Here is a 7,252-nt window from a genome sequence, read left to right as displayed (position 1 = left end):
ACCATTACAGGATCAAAGTTCAGTGTTTACAACGTTTCTGAATTTATATTTCAACAAGTTGGTTAGATGCTGCGGACTTTAAGTTGCTGCACAAACACATTTATTTATGCAGTTTACTATACAAGTTCAGGGAGCAGGTCAAGAGTTCAGTGAAATATCCGGTCACATCAATTATTCAATTAATGAATAAACAAAATAACTGAGAGTGGTTCAGTATTTATATACCATGAATGTAAGAATTATCTCCACTGTGCAAAAGAAGGCCGAAACGTTGGATTAACTGAAATACACGGGTGGGAGGCTGTTGTGAGGGCGTCATACACGCCTGAGAGCAGTGGGTGGCACGCAAGCGGTTTCCGACAGCTGGATGACCAGAAATACACTGATGAGGGCGGGTAGTGGGGGTCAATCATGGAAAAGAGCGCCGGGGAAGCAGACAGGAGGAGCCCTTTGGAGGAGCAGACAGGAAGGAGGCAGAAGAAGAGACAGAGGACTCCCTGCAGGAAAGGATGAGGAACAGAAGTCACAGTCTCTCCTCCACCTCCTCTGGTTCCGTTCACAGTAACTCACATCTGACGTCTAACAAAATGTGTTGTTAGGAAACCAAAATGTGGCTGATGCTGGAAAGCTTCTCGTGTCACTTGATTTTTTTTGTTGTTGTCAAGACACATGATTGAGTCCGTCTCACTTCCATTCCCCCAACGTGGTAACTGCTGTATCTCTTTCCCTCTGTCTGTCTCTCTCTCTCACACACACACACACACACTCTCTACCCGCACCTCCTCACTCCTTGCCCCCACCCCCACCCTCCATCCCGAGTCAGATAATGGAGCTGATGAGGGATTCTGGCGATTCTCAAGGTGCCAGAATCAGAGGAGGGCACGGGTCTTAGAGGTTTGTAGAGGCTATAGCAAGTTCCAGTTGTGAGGTGGATTGTGAGGCTGGAGGAGGTTACAAAGATCCGGGGGATTGTAGAGACTTGAGTAGGTTACATAGACAGGGATGTCTGCAGATGCTGAAGAGGTTGCAGAGCTAGGAGGGCTGTAGTTGCTGGTGGAAATTACTGAGATACGGTGGGTTGTCGGGCTGGAGGAAGTTACCAGGTTACAGAGTGCTTTAGGGTCTGGAGGAGGCTACAGAGATCGGGAGGCTTGTAGTGGCTGGAGGAGATTTCAGTAGCAGGGAATGTCCTCAGGGCTGGAAGAGGATGCAAAGATATTTAAGGTTGTCGCAGCTGGTGGAGGTTGCAGAGATAGGGAGGGTTGTAGGCCTGAGAAGTTTACAGTGAAAAGGAAAATTGTAGGGACTGCAGGAGCTTTCAGAGTTACGACATTTTCTCGGGGCTGGGATGGGTCATTCAAATAGGTAATAATGTAGGGGCCAGAGGATGCTACGTTGATAAGACGGGTTATAATGCTTGAGGAGGTTGCAGTGTTTGGGAGACCTGAATCCAGGGAGAGATTTTCATACGAGGATGAATATTTGAGAATTGAAATGTTGATGGACCAGGAGCTAATGTCAGTCAATGATCACAGTGGAGATAGCTGAATGGGACCTGCTGCGATTTGGGACATGGGCAACAACGACTTCAAAGAGCTCAAGTTAATGTAGAGAGAGGGGCGCACGGAGAGGAAAATTCACTTAAGTGGGACTCAGTCAGAGCGTGTAGGTGAGAATTTGATTCACATGGAAATTCGAGGCAGTGTGGAGGGGTTAGAGGTGGTTGGTGGAGGAGGAATTGACAAGTGACGTTCCAGCAAAGAAGCGCATTCCAGATTGAAGGAACGCACGGAGTGAGGACTTCACCAATCTGAGACGTACGTGGAACGTTATGTTGGGAATTTGGTTCACGTAGTAAGTGCTGTTAAGTTTTTCCCAAGTTCAATTTCGCTTAAGAGTTAGGCTTCAAACTTTCAAGTTCAGAAATTCCCTTGTTAAACAGACAGTAGCAGTTACCTGCCAATCATCTGAAACTAGTTGGTTTGATAGTTGTCAATTCTTGTAGTGGGAAGCTTAGCTGGTTAGAAAGTGACTTATCAGAGTCTCTGTAAAAGCCATCAGGTTTTCAAACTGCACCGAGTGAGGGGCACGCCGAGTGGAGAATTCACTTGAGTGAGACATAGTCAGTGTGTGAATGAGGAAATGTGATTCATGTGGCAGCTTGGAACAGAGTATTAAAGAGACATTGAAGTGTAATTTTCCAGCAAAGAAGGCAAGTGTTTGTGTGGTGAGCATTTTCTCTTTTTTCTTCTTCTCTAAACTAAGGCATTTCAATTGGGCTTAGTATTGCATTAATTGAAATAGGAACCAAAAGAATCTTCTGACATGCAGGTGATCTATTAATCTGGTTTTATTAACTGTCGTACGTTTTACTGGCTATAGTAAAGCTTCATCGAAGTGGGACTTAGTAGTAGTGGGGTTTATTAATGATAAATTAATTGATAAAATAAATTAATAAACACATTATGAAGATGATGGGGCAGGTGATGTGTTGCAGCCGCTGTATATGGGAGCTGGTGGGCGCTAGTGAGATCCATATCTGCAGTAACTGTGACTCAAAGAGTTTCGACTCAGTGTCAATGAGCTGAAGGCGGAGCTGAAGACACTGAAAAGCAACAGGGAGGGGGTTGTTACTTAGATACTCTGTTCCTGAAGTTAGTCACTTAGGAAAGGGTCTTCTGATTTGCTCAGTGATCAGAGCCAGGAGGGTGTGACTGTGAGCGAGTGAAGTAAGGGAATCGAGAAGGCAGAAGCGAAGGAGCATCAGCCCTTGCAATTTCCCAATAGGTTTGAGGTTCTTTCTACTTGTATGGATGAGAGCGAGGGCTGCATGATGTATGAGCAAAATGACCATGGTGCAGACCGTGGTACAGGATGCCCTTCAATTGCAAAAAATAGAACTGTGGTGTAGTAGGGGATAGTATAAATGGGGGAGAGAGACACCATTCTCTGCAGCCAAACGTAAGAGTCCAGAAGGCTATTCTGCCTGTCCGGTGCCCGCGTTTGGGACGTCTACTCAGGTCTGGAGAACAACATACAGTGAGTGGGGTGGCGGGGGGTGGGGGGTGGGGATCCAGTTGTTGTGGTCCATCAGGGTACCAATGACATAGAAAGGACAAGTAACAGTTTCTGCATGGACAGCATGTACAGCGAGGGGCTAAATTATAAATCAGGATTTCAAAACCATTAATCTCTGAATTATTACATGAGCCACCTAGAAATGGGAGTAGGGTAAATAAGATCGAGAGTTAAATGCGTGGCTCAAAGATTGGTGTGGGAGAAATGTGTTTTGATTCGTGGTGAACTGGCACCAACACGGTGCAGGTGGGAGCCGTACCATTGGGACGTTCTTCAACAGAACCATGCTGAACCAGTGTTCTGGCGAGTCAGAAAACTCGGACGTTAGAGAGGGCTATAAAATAAATAATAGGGTCGAGTGATCACGTGAGGGAAAATGTGATAATTTGGAGCGACAGGAGAAGGCGAGAAAGCAAGCTAGCAAATAAGGGATATTATAATCTGAGTGTGGCAGGAAGGGGAGATTAGGGAGAAGCAAAACTTGTAATAGGAATTTGAAAAGTAGCAAGTGAAATTCAAAGGCACACAAAGCGAAAGCATTTTCAGAAATGTAGGCGACCTGAAGGCACAAATAGAGGTCAATGGCTGTGATTTAATTGCCATTGCAGAGACATGGTGAGAGGGTTGACCAAGATGGGGAACTGGATATTCAAGGATATTCGTTATTTAGGAGGGATTGGCAAAAGGAAAATGGGGTGGGGTAGTACTCTTAATAAGGGATGAGATCAGTACATGAATGAGAGTGAATCTTGGATCGAAGGATCAAGCTGTTGAATCAGTGTGGCTGGAACTAAGAAGCAGCAAACATTGGTGGAAGTTGTTTATCGGCCACCAAACAGCAGTGATGATCATTACTGTATAAATCAGGAAATTACCCATGCATAATGGGTAATACAAAAATAGTGGGCAACTTCAATTTGCATATAAATTGTTTAAACCTAATCAGCACTAATGTTGTGGAGGATGAATTCATGGACTGTCTACGAGATGGGTTTCTGGAGCAATATATTGAAGAACCAACTCGGAATCTGGCTATTTTAGATTTAGTGTTAACACGTTTTGAAAAAGTGCTAATGAATAACCTTGTCTTTGGGAAATAGTGACCATAACATGATATAATTTTACATTAAGTGTGAATGCGGTATATTTCATTCTGAAACTAGGGTATCAAATCTGAACAAGCGAAACTATGAAGGTATGAATGGCAAGTTGGCTATGGGAGATTGGGCAATTGCACTAAAAGATTTTACAGTCTACAGATGTAGTACTTGAAGAAGTGTTACTTGGTCGACAACAAATTTATATTCCTCGAAGACACAACAACCCAACAGGAAAGATGAATCAACTGTGGCTAATAAAAGCATTAGAAGATTGTATTTGATCAAAGGAAGCAGCTTAAAAGGTTGCCACTATAAATGGTAAGCCTCAGGATTGGGAGCAATTCGGAATCCAGCAAAGAAACACCAAGAAACTGATAAAGAAAGGGAAAAGAGAGTATGACACCATGCTCGCGAGAAGCATACAGGCAGACTGCAGAAGCTTCTTTAGGTATGTCAGAAGTATAAGATTACCAAGGACAAATGTGAATCTATTACAGGCGGAGACCAGATAATTTATAATGGAGAATAGGGAAATGGCGAAGAGACTAAACAATTACTTTGTGTTTGTCTTCACGGAGGAAGATATAGAAACTCTTTCAGAAATACTTGGGTATCAAGGGACTTGTAACAATAAGGAACTGAATGAAATTAGTATTAATAAAGAAGTAGTACACGAAAAGTTAATTTGGTTGAAGGTTGATAAAAAGCCTGGCCCAGATGAGCTACATCCCAGAATATTGAAGGAGTTGGCTTTCGCGATAATGGATGCATTGGTGGTTATTTTCCAAAATTCTATAGATTCTGGAAATGACCCTGCAGACTGGAGAGTAGAAAATGCAACCTCATTATTTAAGACCTGTCAACTTGATGTCAATGGTAGGGAAAATGTTAACATCTATTATGAACGATGTGATAAACAGACATTTAAAATGTAGGATTGGACAGAGACAATATGGATTCTTGAAAGGGAAATCATGTTTGATAAACCTATTGGAATTTTTTAAGGATGTTACTTTTGTTATCGATGAAAGGGGACCATTGAATGTGGTTCATAACTAAAATTATGCCAGCCCCCTCTCTCTCTCACACTTCCCTTTCTGTGCTGGTATCTTCTCCACTATCAGTAAGAGGAATAGAAGTGTTGATCCAAATGTCTTTTGAAAGTTATTATTGAATCTACTTTCACCAAGCTGCCAGACAGTGATTTCCAGACCAAAACAACTGTCTGCCTATATGTTTCTTTCCTAATGTTGTCTTCAGTTCAGAGATTGCCAATTACCTAGAATCTGTGCTCTCTGCTTCCTGCCCCTCCCCCCCCGCCCCCCCCCCCTCTGCTATTGGAAGCAATCTCTCCTCATATCTCCAAACTGAGTGAACGATTTTGAATGCAATTTATTTCTCCAGGACAGCAGCTGCAGAGTCGCAAGTAGCTCCTGAAATTGGACAAGCGATGAACAAAAATCCCTCCAAATCCCCCAGGAGAGCAGAGGAAAGAAACAGTCAGAAAGAAAAGGGAAACTAGTGGCACTTTATCGCAGACACAAAAGCCCTATCAGAATGTGGAGGTCTTTATCGCTGCACTTTCTGTAAACTGGAGGTGAAAAGTGAAAGGTCTTTAATACAATTTGTATTAAATGACCATTTTCCAACTTTCTCATCCCTTGGAACATTGAACTGGTAAATGTTAAGAATTTTTTTTCTATCGATTACAGTCGAATGCATAAATACAACCACATTCAATAATCATTAACAAATATAACTGTAAATATGAGACAGAGTTCTTGTGTGAAATGTCACCAGTTGTAAAGATTCTCTTGGCTGCATCATTAACTTGGCTCTAGTTTCAGGGTTTGTCCCACAAGCGGAATTGAAAATCCGAACAAAAACTGTCTGTTCCTCAAACTGCAGTCAAATTGTCCTATATCTGAATCTCTTTACCAGAATTTCAAGGTACCGGCAGCAAGACATTTTCAGTCATTTTCTGAACTTTCTGTACACTTGAGTTGAATCGTGAAAGAAATTTAATGCAATTTCTGTTAAATGGCCATTATCCAAACCGGTCCCTCCAGGTTTCAAATGAAAGCAGCTTCACTGCAGCGACAGAGCGAGCGAGGTATCAGCTGGGAAGGTGAGTTTCCGCTGAAAGTAAATTACCTTTTGTTTCAGCGGATCAGGGGACTGCTGGGTAAGTAAGTCTACATATTTGGGCAGCTTAAAATAAATTACCTTTTCTTGCAGCATCTTTTTCTGTAGCAGCGAGAGTGCGAGCGAGGTATCAGCTGGGAAGGTGAGTTTCAGCTTAAAGTAAATTACCTCTTGATTCGGCGGACCAGGGGACTGCTGGGTAAGTAAGCCTATATATTTGGTCAGTGGCTAAACCCGAAACACTACAACTGTAGTGTCTCCCACCCATCCTCCTCCTCCTCTAACCAAAAAAAAAGGACTCTTGTGTGGAGGGTTTGGTAAGGTAAGGCTTTCCTTTTCCTTTTTTTTAAAGATCTGTTGTCAATTTGTGCGGAGGGGATGGAAGCTAGGGCAGTTGCATGCTCCTCTTGCAGGATGTGGGAGGTAAGGGTCACCACTTGTGTCCTGCTGACTTCACCTGTGAGAAGTACAGCCAACTCCAGCTCCTTGCAGACCGCGTTAGGGAACTGGAGCCGGTGCTGGATGAACTTCGGATCATTCAGGATGCTGAGGGGGTGATAGCGAGCAGTTATAGGGAAGCAGTGACACCTAAGTTACAGGATAAAGGTAGCTGGGTGACCGTCCTGGGTGGGAAAGGGAATCGGCGCACAGTGCACAGGATCACCTGTGGCCGTTCCCCTCAATAATACGTACACCGTTTTGGATACGGTTGGGGGGGACGACCGACCAGAGAAAAGCCACAGTGGCCAGGTCTCTGGCACTGAGCCTGGCTCAGTGGCTCAGAGGTGAAGGGGGGAGAATAGGAGAGCCTTAGTGATAGGAGATTCAATGGTTAGAGGAACAGACAGGAGATTCTGTGGTCGCGAACGAGACTCCCAGATGGTATGTTGCCTCCCGGGTGCCAGGGTCAGGAATGTCTCGGATCGAGT

The sequence above is a fragment of the Heterodontus francisci genome, unplaced genomic scaffold (assembly GCF_036365525.1).
Source record: "Heterodontus francisci isolate sHetFra1 unplaced genomic scaffold, sHetFra1.hap1 HAP1_SCAFFOLD_218, whole genome shotgun sequence".
NCBI classification, from domain to species: Eukaryota; Metazoa; Chordata; class Chondrichthyes; order Heterodontiformes; family Heterodontidae; genus Heterodontus; species Heterodontus francisci.
Note: the sequence above shows the minus strand (reverse complement) of the source record.